General features: G+C 42.5%; 1 long non-coding RNA gene across 1 annotated transcript in view; it reads left to right on the forward strand.

Moving 5' to 3' along the window:
* LOC116054841 overlaps positions 1-15,000 on the forward strand; it is a 21,587-nt gene that overhangs the window by 3,028 nt on the left and 3,559 nt on the right. The window contains exons 2-3 of the long non-coding RNA XR_004106156.2: positions 6,649-6,651; positions 6,754-6,767. This is a non-coding gene — a long non-coding RNA (uncharacterized LOC116054841). The remainder of the gene's footprint in view (positions 1-6,648; positions 6,652-6,753; positions 6,768-15,000) is intronic.

Raw genomic sequence — 15,000 nt, forward strand, 5'->3', positions numbered from 1 at the left:
CTTAAGAGGTTATCCAGGTGGATACCCAGATACCTATAAGAAGTGACCTGTTTGATATCCTCCCTATGAATGGACAAAGGGGTATGATCCCCCACCGACAGGGTCAAACACCATCTCCTCAGTTTTTTTAATGTTAATGGTGAGATGGTTCTTGTCACACCACAGAACAAATTTGTTATCCTCCGTAAAGTACAATGATGGATCTGAGTTCTGGTGAAGCAGACTAAGAATGGCAGTGTCGTCAGAAAATTTAAAAAACAGGTTGCCCGGGAGACTATTAGTACAGTCGTTAGTATAAAGGGTGAACAGGACCGGTGAACTTACACACCCCTGAGGTGCACCCGTACTAATGCATTTTGATTCAGAAAGCGAGTCGTTAATCCTAACATTTTGGGTTCTATCTGTTAAAAAAGAATAAAACCATTTAATAATAGAAGGATTAACATTCATCTGAGTCATTTTCTGTAAGAGCAGATGAGGCCGTAATGTATTAAAAGCAGAACTAAAATCAATGAACAAAAGGCGTGCATAGGCCTTGGGATCCTCCAGGTGCTTAAGAGTTAGGTGGGTGATGCTACTGGAGTGGATCTAGTTCAGTAATGACTTCAGATTTCAATATGGATACCATGTATTTTTCAAAACATTTCATGACAACAGAAGTTAAAGCCACCGGTCTATAATCGTTGTTTTCTGTAGGACAGGGTTTCTTTGGATGGGAATGATGGTAGATTTTTTCCAGAGAGCAGGAACCAGATGGGAATCTACAGACCTCTGAAACACAGGGCACCATGCAGGGGTTAGCTCTGCAGCAAAGGTCTTAAGGAGAAAAGCAGAAATGCCATCCGGGCCTGCAGATTTCTTTTTACATACATGGAGAACCAGGAAATGAGTCGGGGGGGAAATGCAACGCTACCAAGCCACGGCCGAGCGACGTGCATCGCCGCGACGTGTAGTTACATTTTTCCGGAGGTGCACGTCAGGCTACGGCGTAGGGTCGGTATCTCCACGTACCTACGTACTGTACGTAGCCACGGCGTCAATCTAACGCAGAATCATAAATCACGCTTAAGCCTTCTAAAATCAACATGCTGCTTTAGCTTTTTGTCAAATGGTGTTACGTGCTAAGTTTGATGAGGGAGTCACTGTAAAATCAAGATATTTGTGCTGCGGCCTGAAGGGAAATGATCTGTAAACTGAGACTGGAAATCATTTTATAGCCTCCCCACCTCTCTTCTCTTTACCACAGATTGAGCATGAAGTTCCTAGCTACAATATATTCCTTGTTTCCTTCTCCTCCCTGTCTGTCCTCATCCTCTCACCTTTTTCTTTTTTAACGGTACTCATTCTTTATCGGGGGTTTTCCCCAGGTTATTCTGAGCGTCTACCAATTTATTTCCTGCATTCTGAAACGTCTTCATTTATGTGAAGGAAAACACGCACAGAACTACTATTTTGATAATCGATAAATCGGATTAAGTCATTTTGTGTGATTAAAAAACAGTGAAACTTGTGTGATGTCAACTTGTTATATGTGAATATTTTTTAGTTTCTTCACTTTTCTGTAAACGGTAAAATGAGGACGTTTTCACGCCTGGAGTTTGTTTGCTTTGGTCCGAATCAGTTGATGAGTTTGTAAACTTGGAGCAGTTTCCCCTTTGGTTCGGTCTCGTTTCCAACTGGAAAAATCCAAGCGTACCAAAATGTGTCATTACAAACCGTGCAAGAATGTTCCCTCTTATTGGTCGGCTGTGTCTGGGGGGCGGGAGCAGGAAAGTGAAAACAGGAAGAAGGTCCTGTGTTCTGGACGTCTCCGTGGTCTAACCATAGACAATAAAATAAATGGACATAGCGACGCCGTAGACTTCGACCGAGACCAGTGAAGTCACTTTTCCGGTGAGGGCTGAGCGGAGAGGGAGAGATGTCACTGAGTAACTCAGCCTGCTGTGTAAACACATGCTGTGGTCTCTTATATGTGTTCTGCTGCTTCCCAGGAAACAAGCTCGCTTCCCCTGAAGTCATCTCTGGGTTGTGCATCATCACGCTACCGAAACCCTTGGAGCTATTACTCACCAGTCAGATCACTCTGGGAACTTTGAATTTTGCATCTCGCCTCAGCTTTTAACAAAACGCACAGAAACAAATCTAACCTTCACCCCCCGCTGCGCTCAGCTGAGAATGTGGCTTCAAAACAGACATGGAAACTTTATCTTATTTTATAAGATAAAGAGGGTTCTCAGAGTCAATGCAGGGGGGCCTCCAAAGTATTGTGTATTGTGTATGTTTTTTCTTAACATGAATCCAACATATTATCAGCAAATATATATCACTGGCCTATAGGTAAGGTAGTCTCTCAGGTAGCCATCTGCAGATACTGTTCATCCCGAAGGATTCACTGTTCCACATGTATGTTTAACATTAAAACATGAGTTATAAAACCATGCCAACAATTTTTATAGCTTGGTATTCTATACAAAAAAGGTATGTATAAAGGTTTTAGGTTGCCCTACATGTTATTGTAGGCCCAGTTTAATATGCAACTTCATTTTATATGTATATAAATGTATGTCTGTATATGTAGTAGGGGGTCCTTGCTCCATCTCTCTTTCAGTTAAGGGGTCCTTGGCTTAGAAAACGTTGAAGACCCATGGTTTAGATTATTAGTCTAACTGACATGCGCCGGTCCCTGCATTGCCTTTGGCTTCCATTTCAACTGCGTAGTCGTTGGACGCGTGGGTAAGTCACCAGGATCCAAAATACCCTAATCCCTAACCCCTAACCCTAACCCCTAACCCTAACTCCTAACTAATGGTACATGTCCATATATGCTGTGTTTTCATGGATGAGATCGCCCCGCTTCCCAGCATTGCACACTAGTAAGCGCGCCACCAGTTATGCTTCTCTGACCAATGACAAGCAAAGAAAACAGTCTACACCCTCCTACAACCGCAATGGCTGGCTGCTTCCGAATTTCAAAACAGACCATAATAGCTGCTCGTTCAGGAATACGATCTCGTATTTTATGAAAATAGTTCAACGAAATGTGTTTCTGAAAACATTTTAAGCGAGAAATAGGCAGTGCAGTTGTTGAATCTGTCTTCATTTTCAGATCGACAACGGTCAGTTTAAAAGATTTCCGTCAGCTTTTGAGAGGCGGCGAGCCGAGCCGGCTGCTCCTCATTTGCATAAAGTTGGCTGGATTCAACTTTATGCTAATGAGGAGCGGGCGACTCGACGCCTCGCTTCTCCAAAGTCCCTGCAACGCTAAAAAAATGCATTGCACGGCTGCTCCCATAGAAATGAAATGGGAAGCGTGGAAATGACGCTGACAATGGACACGTACTATAAGTACATATTAGCTGTGTTCAAAACCATTCCCTCATTCACTCACTCACTGTTTCCTATGTATTGCTACAGAAACAAGAAACGTACACCACCACACAGCTGCAGGTATCACCACATCAACCAGCAGATGTGTTTAAAGCTTTTTCAATTCAGCCCATTCAAACCCTCTGTGTAGTTTCACCGCTGCCAGTCTGATGTTACAGATTGATTTGCCACAATGCTGCACTCAACACAAAGACATTGAGTTGTTTTTGTGGTAAATTTTAAGCTATCAGAGACACAGAATCTCAGTAGAAGGCAAACCCGCTGTTTTATCTAAAACGTATTCAGCAGCAGCGTGCAGGCAATGCGTAAAATCAATTCACCGCTGAAAGAAACAAAGTAAAACTGATGACTGTAGCAGATAGAAGCAACTACAATAAAAGGTACAGAAGGGACAAGGTTTTATAAGAAAGGAGAAACATATAGCACACTCTTGATTTGATGCCACAGTTGTGAAAAAGTACATTTTTGCTTTGAGTTAGTTCATAAAATTATATCCAAGGTTTAACCAACCAGCTAAAGAAAAGGAGTAACACTGTCCACAGCTGCTGTATTATATGTAATATGACATAAACAGAGAGTATCATCCTTGAAACGCAAACCCTGTTTAATGCGATTGAGCGTTGAGAGTGTGCGCTCTCTTACCCGTCACAAAGGATGACTTTATGTGAGCTAAACTCTGTGAACTCTGTCACAGTATACAGCTACTGCTGCTTTATACAGCCGGCTGTGATGAATTTGGATTCTTCTTGTTGTAATAGTACATGACAGTCTAACCACCAACGTGTGAGTTCGATCAATATCTTTGTGTTTACGTTGTGTCTTTTTGTACGCATGAATGTGTGTGTGTGTGTGTGTGTGTGTGTGTGTGTTAGTATGCATGGTTGCATACTATGCATGGAGCAAAACATACTCAGTTTTATTGGCATTTCTTTAAACCAATCACAATCGTCTTGGGCAGCGCTAAGCACTGGACAGAGCAACGGTGCTGCTGCAAAGCCTTGGGAAGAAACTTAAACAAACGTGTACGTTCAAAAGTAGTTTTAGTCGTGCAACAGAAAACTCAGATTGGACAGATAGTCTAGCTAGCTGTCTGGATTTACCCTGCAGAGATCTGAGGAGCAGTTAACCATAGTCCTCACAAATCCACCAGAGGTTAGAACACCAACACACAGACAGAGGGAGGGGACGGACATCCAGCTGAAAAGAGTGTGATCTGGCAGAATTTCCGGCAGCACCGGAGCAATCCTGGAAGTGTAATGTCGTGGATATAGACTGTGTTTGTTACCTAGGCTAACTATTTTTGAGCGGCTTTGTTGGGGACGCTCACCATGTCTCTCCAACTTTTTTAGCATCTTTTAGAAAAAGTTTGAATATTACGAGAAGTGGGACAATTTTGAGAAAAAAGTTGAAATATTACAAGAAAAGAAAGTTGGAATATTACGAGATAAAAAGTTGGAATATTTAAAATAACAAATGTTTTTAAGAGGGTCTTTTTGAGCTCGCCCTCTCCTTACATTACATTCTGTGACAGCATAGTTCTTGGCTGCTTGGCTGTAGTTTGACGACTTTGTTACAAACTGTCTACTGTAGTGGTGCAACGGACTCGGAATGCATGTGAACCGCGGATCAATTGCAAATTTTAACCATGATAATAGTGTGAAATACATTTTTACTGTTGCTGTTACTTTAAGTAGGCTGATAAATCTCTATGGAGGGTTGACGTGAAAAGATACAGGCAACGCATATTAAAATCCGGTGCTAATAGAAACCCGACAATAGAGGCAACAGAAGTATCTCTGCATGTCACGCTAGTAAACACTAACGTTACACTTGGCAGCAGGTAACGAAAGCTAGTAACTGGATTGAACACAGTTAAAATGCTAACAGCTAAACGGTGTGAAAGTGTGACTGTATTTCATTGTAGAGGATTCCAACAGCGGGACGTCCAACAGTCTGCAGCTAAAGACACAAACTAGCACTATTGGTCACTGCTGTTGTCAAAAAAACAACACAAACGTGAATAAATGTTTTCATAGTTATTGTAAAATACCCTTTTCTCATCTGTTTTTGTCATTTAACAGCAATTTATTATTGTTAAAAGTGATTGCATTTTTAAAAATCATTTAAATTCCCCCCTTTTTTTGTGCTGATCCAAAAATTTATCCGATCCGTGACTCAAAACCGTGATCTAAACCGTGGGTTTTGTGATTCGTTGCACCCTGGTCTACTGGTAGAAATGGCAGAGTTTTAGACGGTTTAGCCCAGTATGTGGTGGAGCGAGCTGGAGAGTGACTTAAGAGAGAGAGCGGCGTAATGAGCAGTCCTTCCAGAAAAATGCAGAGCTTTTTAGTGATTGTTGCGGGTAAAAATCCTTGATTATGCGGCACATTTTCTTAAAACAATGCGATGGAATATGCGGGATATTTATGCAATTTTATGCGATGAAATTGCGGGAACTTGCAAAAACTGTGGTTTCATCATGGCTTCATCGTGGGGTTTGCAGCTTTTCGATGATGATGTTTGATGTCGCGTAATTACGTCACTTCATAACGTTCCCATGGCAACAGGGGAAAATGGCTGCTCTTGTGTGAAGTAAACGCAACATTTATGTAAGATATATGTGACTTTTTTGCAACGAAAATGCGGGGATTATGAAATCATGCAAGCCCCGCATATTTTGCGTGGAAATTGGCAATGTATGCGGCGAAAGTGCGGCGTATTTGAAAAATGCGGCCCCCGCATAAATATACAGACTTTGGCTGATTATGCATTGAATTATGCGATCGCATAATCACGTTTTTCTGGAGGGACTGAATGAGGGACATCCGGTCGAATTTTCACATTAACTAAAATGAGTTTGACATCCCTGTGTTAAAAATAAACTAAAGTTTCCTATTGACTTTTTATGGTCACTGAAATAAAACTGTAGCTAATAACCCGCTATCACCAAGTGCGTAAATCCCAGGGGGGTCGGGGGGGTCAGGACCCCCCCCATCTAAGGGTTGTCCCCCCTAGAAAACCATGCTGTGTATTGTAAATAACATTAAGATGTATACTTAAAATATCTCTGTAAGTAGTAAAACAATACAAACCCCAAAAAATGCTTTTTAAGTATAGAAACATTTTGAGTTCCCCCTCCTTTGCCTCACAGTGGTTTGGTCCACTGCATGCTGTACATTAGGAATCAGATCTGCAGGCAGCGCTCGACTCACAGTCACATCGGTAGTGACAGAAATGTAGCTAGTAAGTAGGTGGTTCAAGGCTGTTTTATTCACATTAAACATCGGATGAAGTTGTTCTTTTCTCAAATGGAAATGATGCTGAGTAATTAATGAATTAGTCATGACAAAAAGTTTGCTATGTTAGTAATATAATGTAACGTTACCTAGCTTGTTTAATAGCTTGTTGGATAGAAATGCACCCACTACAACTAATGTTACCACGGCGATAAGCCTAACGTTATGTGTGTGAACTGATATTAGGGTTATTATCATAGACTGTATATTGAAGATCTACAGTTGTGTTTTGTTCAATATGATGTTAAGTGGCTGATCAGTGGGTTTGCTGCAGACAGTGTGGCTCATGTGGCTGTCAGGGTGAGCAGATGAGCTTTACCAGTGGCTCACTAATTAACATCTACAACAACAGCTAATTTAACAAGTGTACAAAAGTATTGTATTTCTTTTATATGGGGACACTTTTTCAAAATAAGTCATTATGTTTTAAGGTAGTTTTGTGGCTTGATTGTAAACAACTTAAAAATATATACATGGTTTTAAAGAAGAATAGTTTGGTCAATTTAGTCAGCTTTTTCATTGAATCAAGAGAACCACTGAAAAGAAGGATAATGGTAGCCTACAGTCTCCATGCAACACTAATAATAGTATTAAGGCTTTCCTCTGTGTACACATGTCCTCTACGAGTATAATTGTGGCTGTATTATTTGTGTCCCCTTCAAAAATTGCTCTTCAGAAATTTTATGTTTATTGTCCCCCCTACTGTTAGATCAGATTTACGCCCATGGCTATCACCACTTCAGAAACGTGCTGTTAATTTATTTTTGCGTCAGTGTATGTGTCACTTTTATTAAATGGCAGATTTCTCAGTCCATATTTTCCCTTTGACACAGCGTGAAAGTGAAGTAAACTGAGAAATATCGTCGAAATTGCACTTATTTTCCTGTCCATTTTTTTCTTTTTGACACAACGTGATCAGTGAAACAAAGCTGCAGCTGTAGAAATGCTGCCTCTTGGCAGTCTGGCTCTCAGTTCGAGCGGGATGAGGGATGATGAGCTGTTAACGCAGCCGGCCCATCTTCTCCTAATGGCATGTTTGTAGCGACCCTCTCCCTGACCTGTTATTGTTTACCAGCGACACCAGGGGAGGCGGCATTCAACAGCAGAGTCTGTTACTTTCTCCCCCTGTACTCCAGTTCCCTTCCACAGAGCTATAACATCCATTTATCCTCATAGGCGGACTGGCAATCTGGCAGTTCTGGCGAATGCCAGAAGGGCCGATGCACTCTCGGGCCGATTTGGGACAAAAAATGCGGCTACACTGGCGTATCACACTAGTTTTAAAAAAAATGTGCAAGACAGTACGGCTGCAGCCTGGAGCCTCCCGTTTGGTGCCGGCGGGCTTCTACTTTTCAAAATAAAAGCTTGCATCTGGTCCGCTATGTATTCGTACTTTGGTGTTTTGGGTGTTTAAGTATGTCATTATATGTTTTAAATATGCAAGCATTTCCATTCATTTCTAAGATGGTGCCATGGTAGTTTATTTGAAGGTTTTATGAATTGCTCCATTGTGTGTATCATTTCATTATGAAAGCCTGTAACTGCGCCTCATGCTGCTATAATCTTACGTGAGCCTGGTTTATGCAATTATAAAGCAAATAACGTCCTGTCTGAAATTGGGCCGGTAAGGGACAGAATTTTCAGGTCCGAACTTCTGTCCCAGTCCGCTCCTGCCTTCACACGTCATCATCACATAATTAAAAAGCAATTTCAGAAGGTACAATGATCATATGTATGCCGGGTGAAATGGGGAACAGCTTTTCGGAGGGGGCCCGATAATAAACATACAATAGAGAATATACAGACACTAAAAATTCAATTCACAATAGACACAACACAGCAAATACAGACACTAAAAAAAATAGATAATAGACTCTCTGCTGAGTCTGGGCGACTCTTTCACTCTCTTTCAGCCTACGTCTCTTTCTCTCTTCACATGGCATTTCATCTGTCACCACTTCTTCATATACCATTCATTTCTTTTCTCTGTGCATCTTTGTTTCAGATTCTCTCTGTGAAAAAGCACCAGTTTCCTGACAGTTCGAGGCTGACGTGACTCATTAAAAATGTAAGTTGAAAGTACAATACAATTCTGTCAGTGTTAGCGAAAGGATGTGTTGAAGTTTGCATTAAAGAAAGCTCTGCACATTCAGGTCAGATCCAAAGAGACAGAACATGCATAGATAGCAAACCCGTGGAAGCTAACGTGCTCACACTACTAGGGGTTGATGATTTCGATTTAAAATCGATTGCAATGAGTTTTGGATTTCGATGATCAAAATCGGAAGCAAGATCGGTGATTCCCCCGGTCTTTTTCTCTCTCCAACTCCGCCTAGTTAAGCACGTCCAATGAAAAAAACGACAGACACAGCATAGCTTAGCGGCTGGTAGCATGCAGCTAAACACACAGGGTAACGTTAGCTTACCGGTCAGTAGCATGCAGCTAAAGACACAGGGTAACATTAGCTTACCGGCTGTCAGCATGCAGCTAAAGACACAGCGTAACTTTAGGTTACCGGCTGGTAGCATGCAAATAAAGACACAGGGTAACGTTAGCTTACTGGTTGGTAGCATGCAGCTAAAGACACAGCGTAATGTTAGGTTACCGGCTGGTAGCATGCAGCTAAAGACACAGCGTAACGTTAGGTTACCGGCTGGTAGCATGCAGCTAAAGACACAGCGTAACGTTAGGTTACCGGCTGGTAGCATGCAGCTAAAGACACAGCGTAACTTTAGGTTACCGGCTGGTAGCATGCAAATAAAGACACAGGGTAACGTTAGCTTACCGGTTGGTAGTATGCAACTAAAGACACAGGGTAACGTTAGCTTACCGGCTGGTAGCATGCAACTAAAGACACAGCGTAACGTTAGGTTACCGGCTGGTAGCATGCAGCTAAAGACACAGCGTAACGTTAGGTTACCGGCTGGTAGCATGCAGCTAAAGACACAGCGTAACTTTAGGTTACCGGCTGGTAGCATGCAAATAAAGACACAGGGTAACGTTAGCTTACCGGTTGGTAGTATGCAACTAAAGACACAGGGTAACGTTAGCTTACCGGCTGGTAGCATGCAGCTAAAGACACAGCGTAACGTTAGGTTACCAGCAGGTAGCATGCAGCTAAAGACACAGCGTAACGTTAGGTTTCCGGCTGGTAACATGCAGCTAAAGAAACAGGCAGAGAGGACAGCCAGCCAGGTAACATTACTGCCAGCAGAGAGAAGCGAGGGATGAAGTGAGGGAGAAGGAGAGAGAGGACAGCAGCGTCACATTTTGTATTGTCTAGCAAAAGTTTTCACAAATAAATTAACACGCATTGGACTCAGTGTGTAGGGTTTCTGTGTATGAAGAATGTTTAGGAAGACATAGAAAAAACGCATATGAAACTTTCGGGCTCAGTGTGCATAACCTCAAGAAGACGCCACGTCGCTAACGAGGCCGACATGATTGTGAAAACACGATTTCTAGTAACTTTAAACACAAAGTTTTCCAAGTTGCAGCGACCGGCTCTCATCCTGCTCCGGTGCTTTTTCTGTCCCCGAGTGACCTCCAAACTGTAACAGCTGACCCACATTTGTATCGACTTCTACTTAAAAGTTTCTCCCCCTCTGGTAATCTTCCCATCTTTCTCTCCTGAACAAATTCTCCTTTCTCTTTCTTTTTGTTCTGCTCCATCTCATTTTGTCATCCCACTGTTCCCCGTTATATCTTCCTGGGTGACCCCAGAGGTCTGTGCGCTGAGCTAACTTGTCATGAATCATTTGGTCAGCTGCTACTGAACATCCCCTCTCTTCCCTGTGTATCTTGCGTCTCTTTTCTCCATCCATCCATCTCTCTCTTGTTTTCCCCCGCTCTGCTCTCTCTGAAGGCCTCTCCCTCTGTATTTGTTTCCTTTTTTCTCTTTAGGATGCCGTCCATCTTTCGTCTTGGCTTTGTTTCCGACTACAGAGCTAAAATGTGCATCATTTATGACACCATAACACTTTCACCATCACTGCATGAACACAGTTCAGCCATAAAATAAAATCCCCTTTTTATCGCAGTGGACTGGAGATTATGGTAGATAGCACAAAAAGGGAATTGTATCACACAAGCAGTACAAAATGATGATATAAGAAGGAGCTTTTTTTTGTTGGGCTGTTTGCTTTAGTCGCACATTAATGCGACCTGCACTTTGTGTCAGAGGAATCGTTCTCGACAACCTCAAGTGACAGTTAATGAAAGAAGCAAACAACTCATTACGGGCCTGTCTGACAGCATTTGTTTTCCTAGCATTGAGAAACATCCACAGCCAGTGATGGTGAGCAGTTAAGCGTAATATATGCTTCTGCGTAAAATCTATGCCGTGGCTACGTAAGTAGGTACGTGGAGACACCGACCCTACGCCGTAGCCTGACGTCACCTCTCAAAAATGTAACTGACTTCTATAGAAACGGAATTCTTGTTGGAGCCAGTGGAGTTGCCCCCTGCTGGAAATTAGAGAGAATGCAGCTAAGGAGCTTCAGCTTTGGATTCACTTCTCAGGCCTGGAAGTTGCTGCTTGGTCTACACATCAGCTATAATTACGTAACAGGTGTGTGCACGAGAGGACGCAGCCCAGTGCAAAAACCACGCGGCGAACAAACCGAACCTTCTTCTTTCTAAATTGCATTGTGATGTGAGTGGATGCAAAAACTAGGCCTCAACAATCCGTTCCACAACAGTTATTGTATGCTGGAAAATGTAGGCGGTGATGGAACTGTCTGTAATTTACAGAACAAGCCACTGTGAAAAGTTTTCTGCTTGTCACACACAGGCGTGTCAGCACTTGCGCGCGCACACACACACACACACACACACACACACACACACACACACACACACACACACACACACACACATGCCTCTACTCAATCAGACCAAAGCAGATCCAGGGGTTTAAGGGGACCACCAAGATGCTACCAACACACACACACACACACACACACACACACACACACACACACACACACACACACACACACACACATATACACACACAATGGAGGGCCACCAGAGTGTGAGCAGGTGGAGGGCTTTTCTGTTCCACTGTTATGCTCAGAGAGACACACACACGCACGCACGCACGCACGCACGCACACACACACACACACACACACACACACACACACACACACACACACACTGTAAAACACAGCTCTTTTTTTAGCAACACAAACAACCTCTTCCATTTCTGGTTGTCAGTTTCAGGCTCACCTTTACGACCACATCACATTCACTTAAATCTTTATTGATACATTTTGCAACAAAATAAACCTCAAACGCTAGCAAACAAAGCGAAAGTGTTTCCTTACCCCAATTCTAGCTTTTATGCTAGCTACTATCTATTACTAATAATACTTTCTTCAGGATGCTACATTAATGAAGCACCAACAGCTTTTTATTATAGAATATATAGGAATATAGAGGAGTTTCTGAGTAGAATCTCCACAGCGTTAAAGTGTGTGTGTGTGTGTGTGTGTGTGTGTGTGTGTGTGTGTGTGTGTGTGTGTGTGTTTATGTATGGGATGGCTGCAGAGTGAACATGAACTGCTGCGAGTATTCACACGTGAAGAATTGTTCCGGTGAAATAACCTTGGGTAGCTGAGAACAGCTGAAGTGAAACCTAAAAGTACAACAGGAGTGACAAATTGGCAAAGATGCACGAATGACAAATGTGCACAAATCAGTTTGACAAATAGCCTTGGCAGCTTATGTTATTTTGTGTGTGTGTGTGTGTGTGTGTGTGTGTGTGTGTGTGTGTGTGTGTGTGTGTGTGTGTGTGTGTGTGAGAGAGAGAGAGGTTATGGAGTTCAGTGAGTAGGTGTGGTAGCTGAGGAAGTTTGATTGCAGTTTAAAGGAAACTGCTCCAATGTCTTTTTTTAAAAATAATTCTGCGTCTGCAGATTCGGTGTGGCCCTCTATGGAGGCCCTAAAGGGACAAACATTTTAAGATACATTTACCCTGCCGGCTCACGAGAAACCAATCTAAGGCTAGCAAAGTTTGCAAACTAAGTACTGCTAACGTTTTGTAGCTAAATGTTAATATTTCACATTTACTGCATGTTAACAGTTCAGATCAAAATGTTCTTTCAAAGTTGACATTGTAGCTTACTAGCCTGAAGTTTGTTGTTCTTTCCCGAAGCGAAGCGAGTTTAAGAACGGCAACACACAGAGAGAGGGAGGTGATGAACTGTACTTCAGAATCAAGACAGTTCCCTCAGTCAGTCAGACTTTACAGTTGTGACACCATCTAGTCTCGCATTGCCAGACCTTCCTCCACAGTGCCGTGGAGGAGGGTCTAGCTAGTCCACACAGCATTCCTGGATGGGAGAAAAATGTGCTCTGGTTTATTGGCATTTCTTTAAACCAATCACAATCGTCTTGGGCGGTGCTAGGCGCCGGATGGAGCCATGGTGCCTCTGCTAAATAGTCTCAGGAAGGAACTTGTTTTGGTGGAACATGTGTACGTTCAAAAGTAGTTTTAGTCGTGCAACAGAAAACTCAGATTGGACAGATAGTCTAGCTAGCTGTCTGGATTTACCCTGCAGAGATCTGAGGAGCCTGTTGTCTCCATCGTTTGGTGTAAGGTTATAAAACTCAGTCCCAGTCAGTCTTTCCGGGTACTGGAGACATTCATCTGCATGTACGACAGAACAGAACATCTACAGACTTTCCCTTAAAGTTACCAGCTAACGCTAGCAGTAGCTAGCTAGCTTGGTTACATTTTTCAAAACAAATCTAGTTGTAGTCTTGCAATATGTGACCCTGAAGATCCCCAGTCTTTACATATTATGTAGGGATGCACCAAATCCAGATTTTTGGGGTTCGACCGAATACCGAATCCACTGGTTAAGATTCTGCTGAATCCGAAACTGAATACCGAATCCTCCTCCCATCCTCAGTCCATTAACACAGTAAACACATTAATGAAGTAAACAGTGACTGTCCTTCCTTTGCCGTACCTGAAGTTGCTGCATTCTGGCTGCTGTCTGTAGATTCCTTCATCACAACTCGTATTCTTTCAGATGTTTCATACCAGATGTTGTAACAGCGGTGATGTTGTGTATAGTTTAGGGTCCTCGCCACCACCAGACTAATCAGCATTGCAAATTGAACATGTAATTGGACTTGAATGGCCTTCTTTTGACTGAAAGTACTGCCAAACTACACTTTTTCTGCTACAGAGTTCCATTTCCACTTTCTCACAGCCTGCTGCATTGAACGCTCCACCTACGTAAACACCTTCCCGTAATCAACGGCACCGTCATTACGTCGACCAGCATAGTGCGCGTATTGCAAGGGTAGGGTTCGGTTCACTGGGAAAAAATTCTAAAAGCCCAATATTCAGCCGAATCCAAAGCCGAATCCTGGATTTGGTGCATCCCTGATATTATTTAAATTGTCTTTAAGGTTAGATGTGAGATGAATGTCTTCAGATATGAGATGGTGTCAGACTTTAGTCTGTTCAGAGTCTTCTAGTGTTTGGTAGGCATTAGCTAGAAAAGCTAAACCTTCAAACTGTTCAACTGTCTGAAATCTCAACAGCAGGAAAAATCACCATGAATGTACTACGGGATGTATAAGCATGAGAGGCTTGCAATGACAGGGCAGGGACTGACCCTGTGATTCAGTCTGCATGGTAAGGTGCTCTATGAGAGGGTGTGTCATGGTGTTAGTGCAAATAAGTCCAATAGTGCAAGGATAAAGTCTACAGACCAGCATTAAATATGGACAATATAAGAGAATAATGGAGACATAGTAATATAAAAACTATAGCAGTACAAGGATAAAGTTTAAAAAAAAAAAGACATGGCATTATAATATATTAATCTGGTAGGCATTAGCTAGAAAGGCTACAGCAGTAAACCTTCAAACTGTCTGAAATCTCAACAGCAGCTGCGCCATTAGGTGTTCATTTCAGTCACCACGGCCGGTATTTACGGCTCATATTATGCTCTCACAACGCAGAGCCTAACCTCTAATGAGGTTTGGACGCTGTTTACAAAATGTGTGTTTTCTTGTTTGCCGGGGGGTGGGGGGTGGAGTGCTGTCGTCGTTACGGCGATTGTGATTCAGGGAATGTGATGTCAAATATTTAACAAATGCAAAGCAGGAGCAGCAGGCTATTTGTTCTTTTTGCAGAGAGCCGTGTACATTTATGGCGTGTTTATGTGTTTATGTGTAGGGAGGGAGAAGAAGTGGGTGGAGAAGAAAGATGGAGATTAGGGAAGAGAAAGAGAAAAGGGCAATATTTCCTTTTATTTTAGGGTCCAAGTGTTCCAACCGTAATAAGAAAAC

Source organism: Sander lucioperca, chromosome 6 (assembly GCF_008315115.2).
Source record: "Sander lucioperca isolate FBNREF2018 chromosome 6, SLUC_FBN_1.2, whole genome shotgun sequence".
Taxonomy (NCBI): domain Eukaryota; kingdom Metazoa; phylum Chordata; class Actinopteri; order Perciformes; family Percidae; genus Sander; species Sander lucioperca.